Below are 24,261 nucleotides of genomic sequence, written 5' to 3'. Positions count from 1 at the left end.
CCTGAAATTGGTCGAAATAGAAGCTTCTGAGTAGGAGAAAAAGTCTGTAAAAACTGCAATTTTGGAAACATTGAGGCTTTAAAAAGTAGATATTCCACATGACGCACAATCCAAATGACATTTTGAATAATTTTTTCTACAGTCCAAAAAAATCAATGTTCTGAAGAAAAACGATGACCCGTGACCTGTCGAACTTTCTCCAGATGGTCAGAAATGGTAATTATTTAACCTTATTAATTTTTTTATTGTAAATGACCATTTTATGTGAAGTAGAACTCTTGGAACTAAAATAAATGTGTTTAGAGTCATTTTAATGCCTGAAATTAGTCGAAATACAAGCTTCTGAGTAGGAGAAAAAGTCTGTAAAAATGCCAATTTTGGTGACATTGAGGCTTTAAAAAGTAGTTATTCAACAAGAGGCACAATCCAAATGACATTTTGAATCAATTTTTCTACAGTCCAAAAAAACAATTTTCTGATGAAAAACGATGATCCGTGACCTGTCGAACTTTCTCCAGATGGTCAAAAATGGAATTTTTTTAATGTTTTGTCTTTTGACTGTAAATGACTATTGCATGTGAATAAGAACTCTTGGAACTAAAATAAGTGTGTTTAGAGTCATTTTACTGCCTGAAATTGGTTGAAATAGAAGCGTCTGAGTAGGAGAAAAAGTCTGTAAAAATGGCAATTTTTGTCACATTGAGGCTAGAAAAAGTAGATATTCCACATGACGCACAATCCAAATGACATTTTGAATACATTTTTCTACAGTCCAAAAAAATCAATGTTCTGAAGAAAAACGATGACCCGTGACCTGTCGAACTTTCTCCAGATGGTCAGAAATGGTAATTATTTAACCTTTTTAATTTTTTTATTGTAAATGGCCATTTTATGTGAAGTAGAACTCTTGGAACTAAAATAAATGTGTTTAGAGTCATTTTAATGCCTGAAATTAGTCGAAATACAAGCTTCTGAGTAGGAGAAAAAGTCTGTAAAAATGCCAATTTTGGTGACATTGAGGCTTTAAAAAGTAGTTATTCAACAAGAGGCACAATCCAAATGACATTTTGAATCAATTTTTCTACAGTCCAAAAAAACAATTTTCTGATGAAAAACGATGATCCGTGACCTGTCGAACTTTCTCCAGATGGTCAAAAATGGAATTTTTTTAATGTTTTGTCTTTTGACTGTAAATGACTATTGCATGTGAATTAGAACTCTTGGAACTAAAATAAGTGTGTTTAGAGTCATTTTACTGCCTGTAATTGGTTGAAATAGAAGCGTCTCAGTAGGAGAAAAAGTCTGTAAAAATGGCAATTTTTGTCACATTGAGGCTAGAAAAAGTAGTTATTCAACATGAGGCACAATCCAAATGAAATTTTAAATCAATTTTCTTTACAGTCAAACAAATCAATTTTCTGATGAAAAACGATGATCCGTGACCTGTCGAACTTTCTCCAGATGGTCAGAAATGGTAATTTTTGAATACTTAATTTTTTGACTGTAAATGACTATTGCATGTGAATTATCACTTTTGGAACTAAAATTTTGTGTTTAGAGTCATTTTAATGCTTGAAATTGGTCGGAATAGAAGCTTCTGAGTAGCAGAAAAAGGCTGTAGAAATGGAAATTTTGGTGACATTGAGGCTTTAAAAAGTAGTTATTTAACATGAGGCACAATCCAAATGACATTTCAAATCAATTTTTCTACAGTCCAAAAAATCAATTTTCTGATGAAAATTGATGACCCGTGACCTGTCGAACTTTCTCCAGATGGTCAGAAATGGAAAAATGTTTGTTTAATTATTTGACTGTAAATGACTATTGCATGTGAATTATCACTTTTGAACTAAAGTAAGTATGTTTAGAGTCATTTTAATGCCTGAAATTGGTCGAAATACAAGCTTCTGAGAAGGAGAAAAAGTCTGTAAAAATGGCAATTTTGGTCACATTGAGTCTCTAAAAAGTAGATATTCAACATGAGGCACAATCCAAATGAAAATTTGAATACATTTTTCTACAGTTCAAAAAATCAATTTTCTGATGAAAAACGATGACCCGTGGCCTGTCGAACTTTCTCCAGATGGTCAGAAATGGTAATTTTTTAATGTTTAATTTTTTGATTGTAAATGACTATTGCATGTGAATTAGAACTCTTGGAACTAAAATAAGTGTGTTTAGAGTCATTATAATGCCTGAAATTGGTTGAAATAGAAGCTTCTGAGTAGGAGAAAAAGTCTGTAAAAATGGCAATTTTGGTCACATTGAGGCTTTAAAAAGTAGTTATTCAACATGAGGCACGATCCAAATGACATTTTGAATCAATTTTTCTACAGTCACAAAAATCAATTTTCTGATGAAAAACGATGATCCGTGACCTGTTGAACTTTCTCCAGATGGTGAGAAATTAATTTTTTTTTAATGTTTTGACTTTTGACTGTCAATGACTATTGCATGTGAATTATCTCTTTTGGAACTAAAATAAGTGTGTTTAGAGTCATTTTAATGCCTGAAATTGGTCAAAATAGAAACTTCTGAGTAGCAGAAAAAAGTCTGTAAAAATGGCAATTTTGATCACATGAGGCTCTAAAAAGTAGTTATTCAACATGAGGCACAATACAAATGAAATTTTGAATCCATCTTTCTACAGTCAAAAAAATCTTTTTTCTGATAAAAAACGATGATCCGAGACCTGTCGAACTTTCTCCAGATGGTCAGAAATGGAAATTTTTGACTGTTTTGTCTTTTGACTGTAAATGACTATTGCATGTGAATTAGAACTCTTGGAACTAAAATAAGTGTGTTTAGAGTCATTTTAATGTCTGAAATTGGTCGAAATAGAAGCTTTTGAGTGGAGAAAAAGTCTGTAAAAATGGCAATTTTGGTCACATTGAGGCTTTAAAAAGTAGATATTCCACATGACGCACAATCCAAATGACATTTTGAATCAATTTTTCTACAGTCCAAAAAATCAATTTTCTGAGGAAAAACGATGACCAGTGACCTGTCGAACTTTCTCCAGATGGTCAGAAATGGTAATTTTTTAATGTTTGATTTTTTTACTGTAAATGACTATTGCATGTGAATTATCACTCTTGGAACTAAAATAAGTGTGTTTAGAGTCATTTTAATGCTTGAAATTGGTTGAAATAGAAGCTTCTGAGTAGGCGAAAAAGTCTGTAAAAATTGCAATTTTGGTGACATTCAGAAATGGAAATTTTTGACTGTTTTGTCTTTTGACTGTAAATGACTATTGCATGTGAATTAGAACTCTTGGAACTAAAATACGTGTGTTTAGAGTCATTTTAATGCCTGAAATTGGTCGAAATAGAAGCTTCTGAGTGGAGAAAAAGTCTGTAAAAATGGCAATTTTGGTCACATTGAGGCTTTAAAAAGTAGATATTCCACATGACGCACAATCCAAATGACATTTTGAATCAATTTTTCTACAGTCAAAAAAATCAATTTTCTGATGAAAAACGATGATCCGTGACCTGTCGAACTTTCTCCAGATGGTCAGAAATGATTTTTTTTTATGCTTTGTCTTTTGACTGTAAATGACTATTGCATGTGAATTATCACTTTTGGAACTAAAATAAGTGTGTTTAGAGTCATTTTAATGCCTGAAATTGGTCGAAATAGAATCTTCTGAGTAGGAGAAAAAAGTCTGTAAAAATTGCATTTTTTTCACATTGAGGCTAGAAAAAGTAGTTATTCAACATGAGGCACAATCCAAATGAAATTTTAAATCAAGTTTTTTTACAGTCAAACAAATCAATTTTCTGATGAAAAACGATGATCCGTGACCTGTCGAACTTTCTCCAGATAGTCAGAAATGGAAAAAATTTGATGTTTCATTTTTTTGACTGTAAATTACTATTGCATGTGAATTATCACTTTTGGAACTAAAATAACTGTGTTTAGAGTCATTTTAATGCCTGAAATTGGTCGAACTACAAGCTTCTGAGAAGGAGAAAAAGTCTGTAAAAATGGCAATTTTGGTGACATTGAGGCTTTAAAAAGTAGTTATTCAACATGAGGCACAATCCAAATGAAATTTTGAATACATTTTTCTACAGTCCAAAAAATCAATTTTCTGATGAAAAACGATGACCCATGCGTAACCTGTCGAACTTTCTCCAGATGGTCAGAAATAGTAATTTTTTAACCTTTAATGTTTTTTACTGTAAATGACCATTGCATGTGAAGTAGAACTTTTGGAATTAAAAAAAGTGTATTTAGAGTCATTTTAATGCCTGAAATTGGTCGAAATAGAAGCTTCTGACTAGGAGAAAAAGTCTGTAAAAATGCCAACTTTGGTGACATTGAGGCTTTAAAAAGTACTTATTCAACATGAGGCACAATCCAAATGAAATTTTGAATCAATTTTTCTACTGTCAAAAAAATCAATTTTCTGATGAAAAACGATGACCCGTGACCTGTCGAACTTTCTCCAGATTGTCAGAAATGGTAATTTTTTAACCTTTAATTTTTTTATTGTAAATGACTATTGCATGTGAAGTAGAACTCTTGGAACTAAAAAACCTGTGTTTAGAGTCATTTTGATGCCTGAAATTGAATGAAATAGCAGCTTCTGAGTAGGAGAAAAAGTCTGTAAAAATGGCAATTTTGTCACATTGAGGCTTTAAAAAGTAGTTATTCAACATGAGGCACAATCCAAATGAAATTTTGAATGCATTTTTCTACAGTCCAAAAAAATCAATTTTCTGATGAAAAACGATGACCCGTGCGTGACCTGTCGAACTTTCTCCAGATGGTCAGAAATAGTAATTTTTTAACCTTTAATTTTTTTATTGTAAATGACTATTGCATATGAAGTAGAACTCTTGGAACTAAAATAAGTGTGTTTAGAGTCATTTTAATGCTTGAAATTGGTCGGAATAGAAGCTTCTGAGTAGCAGAAAAAGTCTGTAGAAATTGCAATTTTGGTGAGATTGAGGCTTTAAAAAGTAGATATCCCACATGACGCACAATCCAAATGACATTTTGAATCAATTTTTCTACAGTCCAAAAAATCAATTTTTGGAAGAAAAACGATGACCCGTGACCTGTCGAACTTTCTCCAGATGGTCAGAAATGGTAATTTTTTAATGTTTGATTTTTTTATTGTAAATGACTATTGCATGTGAATTATCACTCTTGGAACTAAAATAAGTGTGTTTAGAGTCATTTTAATGCCTGAAATTGGTTGTAATACAAGCTCTGAGCAGGAGAAAAAGTCTGTAAAAATGCCAATTTTGGTGACATTGAGGCTTTAAAAAGTAGTTATTCAACAAGAGGCACAATCCAAATGAAATTTTGAATCAATTTTTCTACAGTCCAAAAAATCAATTTTCTGATGAAAAACAATGACCTGTCGAACTTTCTCCAGATGGTTAGAAATAGTAATTTTTTAATGTTTAATTTTTGGACTGTAAATGACTATTGCATGTGAATTATCACTCTTGGAACTAAAATAAGTGTGTTTAGAGTCATTTTAATGCCTGAAATTGGTCGAAATAGAAGCTTCTGACTAGGAGAAAAAGTCTGTAAAAATGGCCATTTTGGTGACATTGAGGCTTTAAAAAGTACTTATTCAACATGAGGCACAATCCAAATGAAATTTTGAATCAATTTTTCTACTGTCAAAAAAATCAATTTTCTGATGAAAAACGATGATCCGTGACCTGTCGAACTTTCTCCAGATGGTCAGAAATTGAATTTTTTTAATGTTTTGTCTTTTGACTGTAAATGACGATTGCATGTGAATTAGAACTCTTGGAACTAAAATAAGTGTGTTTAGAGCCATTTTACTACCTGAAATTGGACAAAATAGAAGCTTCTGAGTAGGAGAAAAAGTCTGTAAAAATGGCAATTTTGGGCACATTGAGGCTTTAAAAAAAAGATATTCCACATGACGCAGAATCCAAATGCCATTTTGAATAAATTTTTCTACAGTCCAAAAAATCAATTTTCTGATGAAAAACAATGACCCGTGACCTGTCGAACTTTCTCCAGATGGTCAGAAATGGTAATTTTTTAATGTTTAATTTTTTGACTGTAAATGACTATTGCATGTGAATTATCACTTTTGGAATTAAAATAAGTGTATTTAGAGTCAGTTTAATGCCTGAAATCGGTCGAAATAGAATCTTCTGAGTAGGAGAAAAAGTCTGTAAAAATGGCCATTTTGGTCACATTGAGGCTTTAAAAAGTAGTTATTCAACATGAGGCACAATCCAAATAAAATTTTGAATCAATTTTTCTACAGTCCAAAAAACCAATTTTCTGTTGAAAAACGATGATCCGTGACCTGTTGAACTTTCTCCAGATGGTCAGAAATGATTTTTTTTTATTGTTTTGTCTTTTGACTGTAAATGACTATTGCATGTGAATTAGAACTCTTGGAACTAAAATAAGTGTGTTTAGAGTCATTTTAATGCCTGAAATTGGTCGAAATAGAATCTTCTGAGTAGGAGAAAAAGTCTGTAAAAATGGCAATTTTGGTGACATTGAGGCTTTAAAAAGTAGTTATTCAACATGAGGCACAATCCAAATGACATTTTGAATCAATTTTTATACAGTCCAAAAAATCAATTTTCTGATGAAAAACGATGATCCGTGACCTGTCGAACTTTCTCCAGATTGTCAGAAATGGAATTTTTTAATGTTTTGTCTTTTGACTGTAAATGACTTTTGCATGTGAATTAGAACTCTTGGAACTAAAATAAGTGTGTTTAGAGCCATTTTACTGCCTGAAATTGGTCGAAATAGAAGCTTCTGAGTAGGAGAAAAAGTCTGTAAAAATGGCAATTTTGGTAACATTGAGGCTTTAAAAAGTAGATGTTCCACATGACGCACAATCCAAATGACATTTTGAATAAATTTTTCTACAGTCCAAAAAATCAATTTTCTGATCAAAAACGATGACCTGTCGAACTTTCTCCAGATGGTCAGAAATGGTAATTTATTAATGTTTAATTTTTTGACTGTAAATGACTATTGCATGTGAATGATCACTTTTGGAATTAAAATAAGTGTATTTAGAGTAATTTTATTGCCTGAAATTGGTCGAAATAGAATCTTCTGAGTAGGAGAAAAAGTCTGTAAAAATGGCAATTCTGGTCACATTGAGGCTTTAAAAAGTAGATATTCCACATGACACACAATCCAAATGACATTTTTAATCAATTATTTTACAGTCCAAAAAATCAATTTTCAGGTGGAAAACGATGACCGTGACCTGTTGAACTTTCTCCAGATGGTCAGAAATGATTTTTTTTATTGTTTTGTCTTTTGACTGTAAATGACTATTGCATGTGAATTAGAACTCTTGGAACTAAAATAAGTGTGTTTAGAGCCATTTTACTGCCTGAAATTGGTCGAAATAGAAGCTTCTGAGTAGCAGAAAAAGTCTGTAAAAATTGCAATTTTGATCACATTGAGGCTTTAAAAAGTAGTTATTCAAAATGAGGCACAATCCAAATGAAAATTTGAATCAATTTTTCTACAGTCCAAAAAATCAATTTTCAGGTGGAAAACGATGACCCGTGACCTGTTGAACTTTTACAGATGGTCAGAAATGATTTTTTTTTTAATGTTTTGTCTTTTGACTGCCAATGACTATTGCATGTGAATTAGAACTCTTGGAACTAAAATAAGTGTGTTTAGAGACATTTTAATGCCTGAAATTGGTCGAAATAGAAGCTTCTGAGTAGGAGAAAAAGTCTGTAAAAATGGCAATTTTGGTAACATTGAGGCTTTAAAAAGTAGATATTCCAAATGATGCACAATCCAAATGACATTTTGAATCAATTATTCTACAGTCCAAAAAATCAATTTTCAGGTGGAAAACGATGACCTGTGACCTGTTGAACTTTCTCTAGATGGTCATAAATGATTTTTATTTTTATTGTTTTGTCTTTTGACTGTAAATGACTATTGCATGTGAATTATCACTTTTGGAATTAAAATAAGTGTATTTAGAGTCATTTTAATGCCTGAAATTGGTCGAAATAGAATCTTCTGAGTAGGAGAAAAAGTCTGTAAAAAGGGCAATTTTGGTCACATTGAGACTTTAAAAAGTAGTTATTCAACATGAGGCACAATCCAACTGAAATTTTGAATGAATTTTTCTACAGTCCAAAAAACCAATTTTCTGATGAAAAACGATGATCCGTGACCTGTCGAACTTTCTTCAGATGGTCAGAAATGGTAATTTTTTAATGTTTAATTTTTTGACTGTAAAAGACTATTGCATGTGAATTAGAACTCTTGGAACTAAAATAAGTGTGTTTAGAGCCATTTTACTGCCTGAAATTGGTCGAAATAGAAGCTTCTGAGTAGCAGAAAAAGTCTGTAAAAATTGCAATTTTGATCACATTAAGGCTTTAAAAAGTAGTTATTCAACATGAGGCACAATCCAAATGACATTTTGAATCAATTTTTCTACAGTCAAAAAAATCAATTTTCTGATGAAAAACGATGACCCGTGACCTGTCGAACTTTCTCCAGATGGTCAGAAATTGTAATTTTTTAATGTTTAAGTTTTTTGACTGTAAAAGATTATTGCATGTGAATTAGAACTCTTCGAACTAAAATAAGTGTGTTTAGAGTCATTTTATTGCCTGAAATTGGTCGAAATAGAAGCTGCTGAGTAGGAGAAAAAGTCTGTAAAAATGGCAATTTTGGTCACATTGAGGCTTTAAAAAGTAGATATGACACACAATCCAAATGACACTTTTAACCAATTATTCTACAGTCCAAAAAATCAATTTTCAGGTGGAAAACGATGACCCGTGACCTGTTGAACTTTCTCCAGATGGTCAGAAATGATTTTTTTTTATTGTTTTGTGTTTTGACTGTAAATGACTATTGCATGTGAATTATCACTTTTGGAATTAAAATAAGTGTATTTAGAGTCATTTTAATGCCTGAAATTGGTCGAAATAGAATCTTCTGAGTAGGAGAAAAAGTCTGTAAAAATGGCAATTTTGGTCACATTGAGGCTTTAAAAAGTAGATATGACACACAATCCAAATGACATTTTTAATCAATTATTCTACAGTCCAAAAAATCAATTTTCAGGTGGAAAACGATGACCCGTGACCTGTTGAACTTTCTCCAGATGGTCAGAAATTATTTTTTTTTATTGTTTTGTGTTTTGACTGTAAATGACTATTGCATGTGAATTAGAACTCTTGGAACTAAAATAAGTGTGTTTAGAGCCATTTTACTGCCTGAAATTGGTCGAAATAGAAGCTTCTGAGTAGCAGAAAAAGTCTGTAAAAATTGCAATTTTGATCACATTGAGGCTTTAAAAAGTAGTTATTCAACATGAGGCACAATCCAAATGAAATTTTGAATCAATTTTTCTACAGTCCAAAAAATCAATTTTCAGGTGGAAAACGATGACCCGTGACCTGTTGAACTTTCTCCAGATGGTCAGAAATGATTTTTTTTTTAATGTTTTGTCTTTTGACTGTCAATGACTATTGCATGTGAATTAGAACTCTTGGAACTAAAATAAGTGTGTTTAGAGACATTTTAATGCCTGAAATTGGTCGAAATAGAAGCTTCTGAGTAGGAGAAAAAGTCTGTAAAAATGGCAATTTTGGTAACATTGAGGCTTTAAAAAGTAGATATTCCACATGACGCACAATCCAAATGACATTTTGAATCAATTATTCTACAGTCCAAAAAATCAATTTTCAGGTGGAAAACGATGACCCGTGACCTGTTGAACTTTCTCCAGATGGTCAGAAATGATTTTTTTTTTAACTGTTTTGTCTTTTGACTGTAAATGACTATTGCATGTGAATTATCACTTTTGGAATTAAAATAAGTGTATTTAGAGTCATTTTAATGCCTGAAATTGGTCGAAATAGAATCTTCTGAGTAGGAGAAAAAGTCTGTAAAAATGGCAATTTTGGTCACATTGCAGCTTTAAAAAGTAGTTATTCAACATGAGGCACAATCCAACTGAAATTTTGAATGAATTTTTCTACAGTCCAAAAAACCAATTTTCTGATGAAAAACGATGATCCGTGACCTGTCGAACTTTCTTCAGATGGTCAGAAATGGTAATTTTTTAATGTTTAATTTTTTGACTGTAAATGACTATTGCATGTGAATTAGAACTCTTGGAACTAAAATAAGTGTGTTTAGAACCATTATACTGCCTGAAATTGGTCGAAATAGAAGCTTCTGAGTAGCAGAAAAAGTCTGTAAAAATCGCAATTTTGATCACATTGAGGCTTTAAAAAGTAGTTATTCAACATGAGGCACAATCCAAATGACATTTTGAATCAATTTTTCTACAGTCAAAAAAATCAATTTTCTGATGAAAAACAATGACCCGTGACCTGTCGAACTTTCTCCAGATGGTCAGAAATGGTAATTTTTTAATGTTTAAGTTTTTTGACTGTAAAAGATTATTGCATGTGAATTATCACTTTTGGAATTAAAATAAGTGTATTTAGAGTCAGTTTAATGCCTGAAATTGGTCGAAATAGAATCTTCTGAGTAGGAGAAAAAGTCTGTAAAAATGGTAATTTTGGTCACATTGAGGCTTTAAAAAGTAGATATTCCACATGACGCACAATCCAAATGACATTTTTAATCAATTTTTCTACAGTCAAAAAAATCAATTTTCTGATGAAAAACGATGACCCGTGACCTGTCGAACTTTCTCGAGATGGTCAGAAATGGTAATTTTTTAACCTTTCAGTTTTTTTATTGTAAATGACCATTGCATGTGAAGTAGAACTCTTGGAACTAAAATAAGTGTGTTTAGAGTCATTTTATTGCTTGAAATTGGTCGAAATAGAAGCTTCTGAGTAGGAGAAAAAGTCTGTAAAAATTGCAATTTTGGTGTCATTGAGGCTTTAAAAAGTAGTTATTCAAAATGAGGCACAATCCAAATGACATTTTGAATCAATTTTTCTACAGTCCCAAAAATCTATTTTCTGATGAAAAATGATGACCCGTGACCTGTCGAACTTTCTCCAGATGGTCAGAAATGGTAATTTTTTCATGTTTAATTTTTTTACTGTAAATGACTATTGCATGTGAATTATCACTTTTGGAACTAAAACATGTGTGTTTAGAGTCATTTTAATGCCTGAAATTGGTCGAAATAGAAGCTTCTGAGTAGGAGAAAAAGTCTGTAAAAATTGCAATTTTGGTGACATTGAGGCTTTAAAAAGTAGTTATTCAACATGAGGCACAATCCAACTGAAATTTTGAATGAATTTTTCTACAGTCCAAAAAAACAATTTTCTGATGAAAAACGATGATCCGTGACCTGTTGAACTTTCTCCAGATGGTCAGAATTTTTTTTTTTTAATGTTTTGTCTTTTTGACTGTCAATGACTATTGCATGTGAATTAGAACTCTTGGAACTAAAATAAGTGTGTTTAGAGACATTTTAATGCCTGAAATTGGTCGAAATAGAAGCTTCTGAGTAGCAGAAAAAGTCCGTAAAAATTGCAATTTTGATCACATTAAGGCTTTAAAAAGTAGTTATTCAACATGAGGCACAATCCAAATGACATTTTGAATCAATTTTTCTACAGTCAAAAAAATCAATTTTCTGATGAAAAACGATGACCCGTGACCTGTCGAACTTTCTCCAGATGGTCAGAAATGGTAATTTTTTAATGTTTAATTTTTTGACTGCTAATGACTATTCCATGTCAATTATCACTTTTGGGACAAAAACAAGTGTGTTTAGTGTCACTTTAATGCCTGAAATTGGTCAAAATAGAAGCTTCTGAATAGGAGAAAAAGTCTGTAAAAATGGCCATTTTGGTCACATTGAGGCTTTAAAAAGTAGTTATTCAACATGAGGCACAATCCAAATAAAATTTTGAATCAATTTTTCTACAGTCCAAAAAACCAATTTTCTGTTGAAAAACGATGATCCGTGACCTGTTGAACTTTCTCCAGATGGTCAGAAATGATTTTTTTTTATTGTTTTGTCTTTTGACTGTAAATGACTATTGCATGTGAATTAGAACTCTTGGAACTAAAATAAGTGTGTTTAGAGTCATTTTAATGCCTGAAATTGGTCGAAATAGAATCTTCTGAGTAGGAGAAAAAGTCTGTAAAAATGGCAATTTTGGTGACATTGAGGTTTTAAAAAGTAGTTATTCAACATGAGGCACAATCCAAATGACATTTTGAATCAATTTTTCTACAGTCCAAAAAATCAATTTTCTGATGAAAAACGATGATCCGTGACCTGTCGAACTTTCTCCAGATTGTCAGAAATGGAATTTTTTAATGTTTTGTCTTTTGACTGTAAATGACTTTTGCATGTGAATTAGAACTCTTGGAACTAAAATAAGTGTGTTTAGAGCCATTTTACTGCCTGAAATTGGTCGAAATAGAAGCTTCTGAGTAGGAGAAAAAGTCTGTAAAAATGGCAATTTTGGTAACATTGAGGCTTTAAAAAGTAGATGTTCCACATGACGCACAATCCAAATGACATTTTGAATAAATTTTTCTACAGTCCAAAAAATCAATTTTCTGATCAAAAACGATGACCTGTCGAACTTTCTCCAGATGGTCAGAAATGGTAATTTATTAATGTTTAATTTTTTGACTGTAAATGACTATTGCATGTGAATGATCACTTTTGGAATTAAAATAAGTGTATTTAGAGTAATTTTATTGCCTGAAATTGGTCGAAATAGAATCTTCTGAGTAGGAGAAAAAGTCTGTAAAAATGGCAATTCTGGTCACATTGAGGCTTTAAAAAGTAGATATTCCACATGACACACAATCCAAATGACATTTTTAATCAATTATTTTACAGTCCAAAAAATCAATTTTCAGGTGGAAAACGATGACCGTGACCTGTTGAACTTTCTCCAGATGGTCAGAAATGATTTTTTTTATTGTTTTGTCTTTTGACTGTAAATGACTATTGCATGTGAATTAGAACTCTTGGAACTAAAATAAGTGTGTTTAGAGCCATTTTACTGCCTGAAATTGGTCGAAATAGAAGCTTCTGAGTAGCAGAAAAAGTCTGTAAAAATTGCAATTTTGATCACATTGAGGCTTTAAAAAGTAGTTATTCAAAATGAGGCACAATCCAAATGAAAATTTGAATCAATTTTTCTACAGTCCAAAAAATCAATTTTCAGGTGGAAAACGATGACCCGTGACCTGTTGAACTTTCTCCAGATGGTCAGAAATGATTTTTTTTTTAATGTTTTGTCTTTTGACTGCCATTGACTATTGCATGTGAATTAGAACTCTTGGAACTAAAATAAGTGTGTTTAGAGACATTTTAATGCCTGAAATTGGTCGAAATAGAAGCTTCTGAGTAGGAGAAAAAGTCTGTAAAAATGGCAATTTTGGTAACATTGAGGCTTTAAAAAGTAGATATTCCAAATGACGCACAATCCAAATGACATTTTGAATCAATTATTCTACAGTCCAAAAAATCAATTTTCAGGTGGAAAACGATGACCCGTGACCTGTTGAACTTTCTCTAGATGGTCATAAATGATTTTTATTTTTATTGTTTTGTCTTTTGACTGTAAATGACTATTGCATGTGAATTATCACTTTTGGAATTAAAATAAGTGTATTTAGAGTCATTTTAATGCCTGAAATTGGTCGAAATAGAATCTTCTGAGTAGGAGAAAAAGTCTGTAAAAAGGGCAATTTTGGTCACATTGAGACTTTAAAAAGTAGTTATTCAACATGAGGCACAATCCAACTGAAATTTTGAATGAATTTTTCTACAGTCCAAAAAACCAATTTTCTGATGAAAAACGATGATCCGTGACCTGTCGAACTTTCTTCAGATGGTCAGAAATGGTAATTTTTTAATGTTTAATTTTTTGACTGTAAAAGACTATTGCATGTGAATTAGAACTCTTGGAACTAAAATAAGTGTGTTTAGAGCCATTTTACTGCCTGAAATTGGTCGAAATAGAAGCTTCTGAGTAGCAGAAAAAGTCTGTAAAAATTGCAATTTTGATCACATTAAGGCTTTAAAAAGTAGTTATTCAACATGAGGCACAATCCAAATGACATTTTGAATCAATTTTTCTACAGTCAAAAAAATCAATTTTCTGATGAAAAACGATGACCCGTGACCTGTCGAACTTTCTCCAGATGGTCAGAAATTGTAATTTTTTAATGTTTAAGTTTTTTGACTGTAAAAGATTATTGCATGTGAATTAGAACTCTTCGAACTAAAATAAGTGTGTTTAGAGTCATTTTATTGCCTGAAATTGGTCGAAATAGAAGCTGCTGAGTAGGAGAAAAAGTCTGTAAAAATGGCAATTTTGGTCACATTGAGGCTTTAAAAAGTAGATATGACACACAATCCAAATGACACTTTTAACCAATTATTCTACAGTCCAAAAAATCAATTTTCAGGTGGAAAACGATGACCCGTGACCTGTTGAACTTTCTCCAGATGGTCAGAAATGATTTTTTTTTATTGTTTTGTGTTTTGACTGTAAATGACTATTGCATGTGAATTATCACTTTTGGAATTAAAATAAGTGTATTTAGAGTCATTTTAATGCCTGAAATTGGTCGAAATAGAATCTTCTGAGTAGGAGAAAAAGTCTGTAAAAATGGCAATTTTGGTCACATTGAGGCTTTAAAAAGTAGATATGACACACAATCCAAATGACATTTTTAATCAATTATTCTACAGTCCAAAAAATCAATTTTCAGGTGGAAAACGATGACCCGTGACCTGTTGAACTTTCTCCAGATGGTCAGAAATGATTTTTTTTATTGTTTTGTGTTTTGACTGTAAATGACTATTGCATGTGAATTAGAACTCTTGGAACTAAAATAAGTGTGTTTAGAGCCATTTTACTGCCTGAAATTGGTCGAAATAGAAGCTTCTGAGTAGCAGAAAAAGTCTGTAAAAATTGCAATTTTGATCACATTGAGGCTTTAAAAAGTAGTTATTCAACATGAGGCACAATCCAAATGAAATTTTGAATCAATTTTTCTACAGTCCAAAAAATCAATTTTCAGGTGGAAAACGATGACCCGTGACCTGTTGAACTTTCTCCAGATGGTCAGAAATGATTTTTTTTTAATGTTTTGTCTTTTGACTGTCAATGACTATTGCATGTGAATTAGAACTCTTGGAACTAAAATAAGTGTGTTTAGAGACATTTTAATGCCTGAAATTGGTCGAAATAGAAGCTTCTGAGTAGGAGAAAAAGTCTGTAAAAATGGCAATTTTGGTAACATTGAGGCTTTAAAAAGTAGATATTCCACATGACGCACAATCCAAATGACATTTTGAATCAATTATTCTACAGTCCAAAAAATCAATTTTCAGGTGGAAAACGATGACCCGTGACCTGTTGAACTTTCTCCAGATGGTCAGAAATGATTTTTTTTTTAACTGTTTTGTCTTTTGACTGTAAATGACTATTGCATGTGAATTATCACTTTTGGAATTAAAATAAGTGTATTTAGAGTCATTTTAATGCCTGAAATTGGTCGAAATAGAATCTTCTGAGTAGGAGAAAAAGTCTGTAAAAATGGCAATTTTGGTCACATTGCAGCTTTAAAAAGTAGTTATTCAACATGAGGCACAATCCAACTGAAATTTTGAATGAATTTTTCTACAGTCCAAAAAACCAATTTTCTGATGAAAAACGATGATCCGTGACCTGTCGAACTTTCTTCAGATGGTCAGAAATGGTAATTTTTTAATGTTTAATTTTTTGACTGTAAATGACTATTGCATGTGAATTAGAACTCTTGGAACTAAAATAAGTGTGTTTAGAGCCATTATACTGCCTGAAATTGGTCGAAATAGAAGCTTCTGAGTAGCAGAAAAAGTCTGTAAAAATCGCAATTTTGATCACATTGAGGCTTTAAAAAGTAGTTATTCAACATGAGGCACAATCCAAATGACATTTTGAATCAATTTTTCTACAGTCAAAAAAATCAATTTTCTGATGAAAAACAATGACCCGTGACCTGTCGAACTTTCTCCAGATGGTCAGAAATGGTAATTTTTTAATGTTTAAGTTTTTTGACTGTAAAAGATTATTGCATGTGAATTATCACTTTTGGAATTAAAATAAGTGTATTTAGAGTCAGTTTAATGCCTGAAATTGGTCGAAATAGAATCTTCTGAGTAGGAGAAAAAGTCTGTAAAAATGGTAATTTTGGTGTCATTGAGGCTTTAAAAAGTAGTTATTCAAAATGAGGCACAATCCAAATGACATTTTGAATCAATTTTTCTACAGTCCCAAAAATCTATTTTCTGATGAAAAATGATGACCCGTGACCCGTCGAACTTTCTCCAGATGGTCAGAAATGGTAATTTTTTCATGTTTAATTTTTTTACTGTAAATGACTATTGCATGTGAATTATCACTTTTGGAACTAAAACATGTGTGTTTAGAGTCATTTTAATGCCTGAAATTGGTCGAAATAGAAGCTTCTGAGTAGGAGAAAAAGTCTGTAAAAATTTCAATTTTGGTGACATTGAGGCTTTAAAAAGTAGTTATTCAACATGAGGCACAATCCAACTGAAATTTTGAATGAATTTTTCTACAGTCCAAAAAAACAATTTTCTGATGAAAAACGATGATCCGTGACCTGTTGAACTTTCTCCAGATGGTCAGAATTTTTTTTTTTTAATGTTTTGTCTTTTTGACTGTCAATGACTATTGCATGTGAATTAGAACTCTTGGAACTAAAATAAGTGTGTTTAGAGACATTTTAATGCCTGAAATTGGTCGAAATAGAAGCTTCTGAGTAGCAGAAAAAGTCCGTAAAAATTGCAATTTTGATCACATTAAGGCTTTAAAAAGTAGTTATTCAACATGAGGCACAATCCAAATGACATTTTGAATCAATTTTTCTACAGTCAAAAAAATCAATTTTCTGATGAAAAACGATGACCCGTGACCTGTCGAACTTTCTCCAGATGGTCAGAAATGGTAATTTTTTAATGTTTAATTTTTTGACTGCTAATGACTATTCCATGTCAATTATCACTTTTGGGACAAAAACAAGTGTGTTTAGTGTCACTTTAATGCCTGAAATTGGTCAAAATAGAAGCTTCTGAATAGGAGAAAAAGTCTTTAAAAATGGCAATTTTGGTCACATTAAGGCCTTAAAATGTAGTTATTCAACATGAGGCACAATCCAAATGAAATTTTGAATCAATTTTTCTACAGTCCCAAAAATCAATTTTCTGATGAAAAACGATGACCCGTGACCTGTTGAAATTTCTCCCGATGGTCAGAGATGGACATTTTTTAATGTTTAAGTTTTTTGACTGCAAATGACTATTCCATGTAAATTATCACTTTTGGAACAAAAACAAGTGTGTTTAGAGTCACTTTAATGCCTGAAATTGGTCGAAATAGAAGCTTCTGAATAGGAGAAAAAGTCTGCAATAATGGCAATTTTGGTCACATTGAGGCTTTAAAAAGCAGTTATTCAACATGAGGCACATTCCAAATGACATTTTGAATCAATTTTTCTACAGTCCAAAAAATCAATTTTCTGATAAAAAACATTGACCCGTGACCTGTTGAAATTTCTTCAGATGGTCAGAAATGGAAATTTGTTAATGTTTAATTTTTTGACTGCAAATGACTATTCCTTGTAAATTATCACTTTTGGATCAAAAATAAGTGTGTTTAGAGTCACTTTAATGCCTGAAATTGGTCGAAATAGAAGCTTCTGAATAGGAAAAAAATTCTGTCATAATGGCAATTTTGGTCACATTGAGGCTTCAAAAAGTAGGTATTCAACATGAGGCACATTCCAAATGACATTTTGAATCAATTTTTCTACAGTCCAAAAAATCTATTTTCTGATGAAAAACGATGACCCGTGACCTGTCGAAATTTCTCCAGATGGTCAGAAATGGAATTTTTTTAATGTTTAATTTTTTGCCTGCAAATGACGATTCCATGTAAATTATCACTTTAGGAACAAAAATAAGTTTGTTTAGAGTCACTATAATGCCAGAAATTGGTAAAAATAGAAACTTCTGAATAGGAGAAAAAGTCTGTAATTATGGCAATTTTGGACACATTGAGGCTTTAAAAAGTAGTTAATCAACATGAGGCACATTCCAAATGACATTTTGAATCAATTTTTCTACAGTCCAAAAAATCAATTTTCTGATGAAAAACTATGACTCGTGACCTGTCGAAATTTCTCCAGATGGTCAGAAATGGAAATTTTTTAAAGTTTAATTTTTTTACTGTAAATAACTATTCCATGTAAATTATCACTTTTGGAACAAAAACAAGTGTGTTTAGAGTCACTTTAATGCCTGAAATTGTTTGAAATGGAAGCTTCTGTATAGGAGAAAAAGTGTGTAATAATGGCAATTTTGGTCACATTGAGGCTTTAAAAAGTAGTTATTCAACATGAGGCACATTCCAACTGACATTTTTAATCAATTTTTAAACAGTCCAAAAAATCAATTTTCTGATGAAAATCGATGACCCGTGACCTGTCGAAACTTCTCCAGATGGTCAGAAATGGAAATTTTTCAAAGTTACATTTTGTGACTGCAAATGACTATTCCATGTAAATTATCACTTTTGGAACAAAAATAAGTGTGTTTAGAGTCACTTTAATGCCTGAAATTGGTCGAAATAAAAGCTTCTGAATAGGAGAAAAAGTTTGCAATAATGGCAGTTTTGGTCACATTGAGGCTTCAAAAAGTAGTTATTCAACATGGGGCACAATCCAAATGACATTTTGAATAGATTTTTTCACAATCCAAAAAATCAATTTTCTGATGAAAAACGATGACCAGTGACCTGTCGAAATTTCTCCAGATGGTCAGAAATGGAAATTTTTTAATGTTTAATTTTTTGACTGCAAATGACTATTCCATGTAAATTATCACTTTTGGAACAAAAATAAGTGTGTTTAGAGTCACTTTAATGCCTGAAATTGGTCGAAATAGAAGCTTCTGAATAGGAGAAAAAGTCTGTAATAATGGCAATTTTGGTCACATTGAGGCTTTAAAAAGTAGTCATTTGAGGCACATTCCAACTGACATTTTAATCAATTTTTCTACAGTCCAAAAAAAACAATTTTTTGATGAAAATCGATGACCCGTGACCTGTCGAAACTTCTACAGATGGGCTGAAATGGAAATTTTTTAAAGTTACATTTTGTGACTGCAAATGACTATTCCATGTAAATTATCACTTTTGGGGCAAAAACAAGTGTGTTTAGTGTCACTTTAATGCCTGAAATTGGTCAAAATAGAAGCTTCTGAATAGGAGCAAAAGTCTGTAAAAATGGCAATTTTGGTCACATTAAGGCCTTAAAATGTAGTTATTCAACATGAGGCTCAATCCAAATGAAATTTTGAATCAATTTTTCTACAGTCCCAAAAATCAATTTTCTGATGAAAAACGATGACCCGTGACCTGTTGAAATTTCTCCCGATGGTCAGAGATGGAAAGTTTTTTATTGTTTAAGTTTTTTGACTGCAAATTACTATTCCATGTAAATTATCACTTTTGAAACAAAAATAAGTGTGTTTAGAGTCACTTTAATGCCTGAAATTGGTTGAAATAGAAGCTTCTGAATAGGAGAAAAAGTCTGTAATAAAGGCAATTTTGGTCACATTTAGGCTTTAAAAAGCAGTTCTTCAACATGAGGCACATTCCAAATGACATTTTGAATCAATTTTTCTACAGTCCAAAAAATCTATTTTCTGATGAAAAACATTGACCCGTGACCTGTCGAAATTTCTCCAGATGGTCAGAAATGGAAATTTTGTAATGTTTAGTTTTTTTACTGCAAATGACAATTCCATGTAAATTATCACTTTTGGATCAAAAATAAGTGTGTTTAGAGTCACTTTAATGCCTGAAATTGGTCGAAATAGAAGCTTCTGAATAGGAGAAAAAGTCTGTCATAATGGCAATTTTGGTCACATTGAGGCTTTAAAAAGTAGTTATTCAACATGAGGCACAATCCAACTGACATTTTTAATCAATTTTTCTACAGTCCAAAAAATCAATTTTCTGATGACAATTGATGACCCGTGACCTGTTGAAATTTCTCCAGATGGTCAGAAATGGAAATTTTTTAAAGTTACATTTTGTGACTGCAAATGACTATTCCATGTAAATTATCACTTTTGGGACAAAAACAAGTGTGTTTAGAGTCACTTTAATGCCTGAAATTGGTCGAAATAGAAGCTTCTGAATAGGAGAAAAAGTCTGTAAAAATGGCAATTTTGGTCACATTAAGGCCTTAAAATGTAGTTATTCAACATGAGGCACAATCCAAATGAAATTTTGAATCAATTTTTCTACAGTCCAAAAAATCTATTTCTGATGAAAAACGATGACCCGTGACCTGTCGAAATTTCTCCAGATGGTCAGAAATGGAATTTTTTTAATGTTTAATTTTTTGACTGCAAATGACGATTCCATGTAAATTATCACTTTAGGAACAAAAATAAGTGTGTTTAGAGTCACTATAATGCCAGAAATTGGTAAAAATAGAAACTTCTGAATAGGAGAAAAAGTCTGTAATTATGGCAATTTTGGACACATTGAGGCTTTAAAAAGTAGTTAATCAACATGAGGCACAATCCAAATGAAATTTTGAATCAATTTTTCTACAGTCCCAAAAATCAATTTTCTGATGAAAAACGATGACCCGTGACCTGTTGAAATTTCTCCCGATGGTCAGAGATGGAAAGTATTTTAATGTTTAAGTTTTTTGACTGCAAATGACTATTCCATGTAAATTATCACTTTTGGATCAAAAATAAGTGTGTTTAGAGTCACTTTAATGCCTGAAATTCGTCGAAATAGAAGCTTCTGAATAGGAAAAAAATTCTGTCATAATGGCAATTTTGGTCACATTGAGGCTTCAAAAAGTAGGTATTCAACATGAGGCACATTCCAAATGACATTTTGAATCAATTTTTCTACAGTCCAAAAAATCTATTTCTGATGAAAAACGATGACCCGTGACCTGTCGAAATTTCTCCAGATGGTCAGAAATGGAATTTTTTTAATGTTTAATTTTTTGACTGCAAATGACGATTCCATGTAAATTATCACTTTAGGAACAAAAATAAGTGTGTTTAGAGTCACTATAATGCCAGAAATTGGTAAAAATAGAAACTTCTGAATAGGAGAAAAAGTCTGTAATTATGGCAATTTTGGACACATTGAGGCTTTAAAAAGTAGTTAATCAACATGAGGCACATTCCAAATGACATTTTGAATCAATTTTTCTACAGTCCAAAAAATCTATTTCTGATGAAAAACGATGACCCGTGACCTGTCGAAATTTCTCCAGATGGTCAGAAATGGAATTTTTTTAATGTTTAATTTTTTTACTGTAAATAACTATTCCATGTAAATTATCACTTTTGGAACAAAAACAAGTGTGTTTAGAGTCACTTTAATGCCTGAAATTGTTTGAAATGGAAGCTTCTGAATAGGAGAAAAAGTGTGTAATAATGGCAATTTTGGTCACATTGAGGCTTTAAAAAGTAGTTCTTCAACATGAGGCACATTCCAAATGACATTTTGAATCAATTTTTCTACAGTCCAAAAAATCTATTTTCTGATGAAAAACATTGACCAGTGACCTGTCGAAATTTCTCCAGATGGTCAGAAATGGAAATTTTTTAATGTTTAGTTTTTTTACTGCAAATGACAATTCCATGTAAATTATCACTTTTGGATCAAAAGTAAGTGTGTTTAGAGTCACTTTAATGCCTGAAATTGGTCGAAATAGAAGCTTCTGAATAGGAGAAAAAGTCTGTCATAATGGCAATTTTGGTCACATTGAGGCTTTAAAAAGTAGTTATTCAACATGAGGCACAATCCAACTGACATTTTTAATCAATTTTTCTACAGTCCAAAAAATCTATTTCTGATGAAAAACGATGACCCGTGACCTGTCGAAATTTCTCCAGATGGTCAGAAATGGAAATTTTTTAAAGTTTAATTTTTTTACTGTAAATAACTATTCCATGTAAATTATCACTTTTGGAACAAAAACAAGTGTGTTTAGAGTCACTTTAATGCCTGAAATTGTTTGAAATGGAAGCTTCTGAATAGGAGAAAAAGTGTGTAATAATGGCAATTTTGGTCACTTGAGGCTTTAAAAAGTAGTTCTTCAACATGAGGCACATTCCAAATGACATTTTGAATCAATTTTTCTACAGTCCAAAAAATCTATTTTCTGATGAAAAACATTGACCCGTGACCTGTCGCAATTTCTCCAGATGGTCAGAAATGGAAATTTTTTAATGTTTAGTTTTTTTACTGCAAATGACAATTCCATGTAAATTATCACTTTTGGATCAAAAATAAGTGTGTTTAGAGTCACTTTAATGCCTGAAATTGGTCGAAATAGAAGCTTCTGAATAGGAGAAAAAGTCTGTCATAATGGCAATTTTGGTCACATTGAGGCTTTAAAAAGTAGTTATTCAACATGAGGCACAATCCAACTGACATTTTTAATCAATTTTTCTACAGTCCAAAAAATCAATTTTCTGATGACAATTGATGACCCGTGACCTGTTGAAATTTCTCCAGATGGTCAGAAATGGAAATTTTTTAAAGTTAAATTTTGTGACTGCAAATGACTATTCCATGTAAATTATCACTTTTGGGACAAAAACAAGTGTGTTTAGAGTCACTTTAATGCCTGAAATTGGTCGAAATAGAAGCTTCTGAATAGGAGAAAAAGTCTGTAAAAATGGCAATTTTGGTCACATTAAGGCCTTAAAATGTAGTTATTCAACATGAGGCACAATCCAAATGAAATTTTGAATCAATTTTTCTACAGTCCCAAAAATCAATTTTCTGATGAAAAACGATGACCCGTGACCTGTTGAAATTTCTCCCGATGGTCAGAGATGGAAAGTATTTTAATGTTTAAGTTTTTTGACTGCAAATGACTATTCCATGTAAATTATCACTTTTGGATCAAAAATAAGTGTGTTTAGAGTCACTTTAATGCCTGAAATTCGTCGAAATAGAAGCTTCTGAATAGGAAAAAAATTCTGTCATAATGGCAATTTTGGTCACATTGAGGCTTCAAAAAGTAGGTATTCAACATGAGGCACATTCCAAATGACATTTTGAATCAATTTTTCTACAGTCCAAAAAATCTATTTCTGATGAAAAACGATGACCCGTGACCTGTCGAAATTTCTCCAGATGGTCAGAAATGGAATTTTTTTAATGTTTAATTTTTTGACTGCAAATGACGATTCCATGTAAATTATCACTTTAGGAACAAAAATAAGTGTGTTTAGAGTCACTATAATGCCAGAAATTGGTAAAAATAGAAACTTCTGAATAGGAGAAAAAGTCTGTAATTATGGCAATTTTGGACACATTGAGGCTTTAAAAAGTAGTTAATCAACATGAGGCACATTCCAAATGACATTTTGAATCAATTTTTCTACAGTCCAAAAAATCTATTTCTGATGAAAAACGATGACCCGTGACCTGTCGAAATTTCTCCAGATGGTCAGAAATGGAAATTTTTTAAAGTTTAATTTTTTTACTGTAAATAACTATTCCATGTAAATTATCACTTTTGGAACAAAAACAAGTGTGTTTAGAGTCACTTTAATGCCTGAAATTGTTTGAAATGGAAGCTTCTGAATAGGAGAAAAAGTGTGTAATAATGGCAATTTTGGTCACATTGAGGCTTTAAAAAGTAGTTATTCAACATGAGGCACATTCCAACTGACATTTTTAATCAATTTTTAAACAGTCCAAAAAATCAATTTTCTGATGAAAATCGATGACCCGTGACCTGTCGAAACTTCTCCAGATGGTCAGAAATGGAAATTTTTCAAAGTTACATTTTGTGACTGCAAATGACTATTCCATGTAAATTATCACTTTTGGAACAAAAATAAGTGTGTTTAGAGTCACTTTAATGCCTGAAATTGGTCGAAATAAAAGCTTCTGAATAGGAGAAAAAGTTTGCAATAATGGCAGTTTTGGTCACATTGAGGCTTAAAAAAACTAGTTATTCAACATGGGGCACAATCCAAATGACATTTTGAATAGATTTTTCCACAATCCAAAAAATCAATTTTCTGATGAAAAACGATGACCAGTGACCTGTCGAAATTTCTCCTGGTGGTCAGAAATGGAAATTTTTTAATGTTTAATTTTTTGACTGCAAATGACTATTCCATGTAAATTATCACTTTTGGAACAAAAATAAGTGTGTTTAGAGTCACTTTAATGCCTGAAATTGGTCGAA

This window comes from Triturus cristatus, chromosome 6, assembly GCF_964204655.1.
Source record: "Triturus cristatus chromosome 6, aTriCri1.1, whole genome shotgun sequence".
Taxonomy (NCBI): domain Eukaryota; kingdom Metazoa; phylum Chordata; class Amphibia; order Caudata; family Salamandridae; genus Triturus; species Triturus cristatus.
This window is presented reverse-complemented; position numbering follows the sequence as displayed.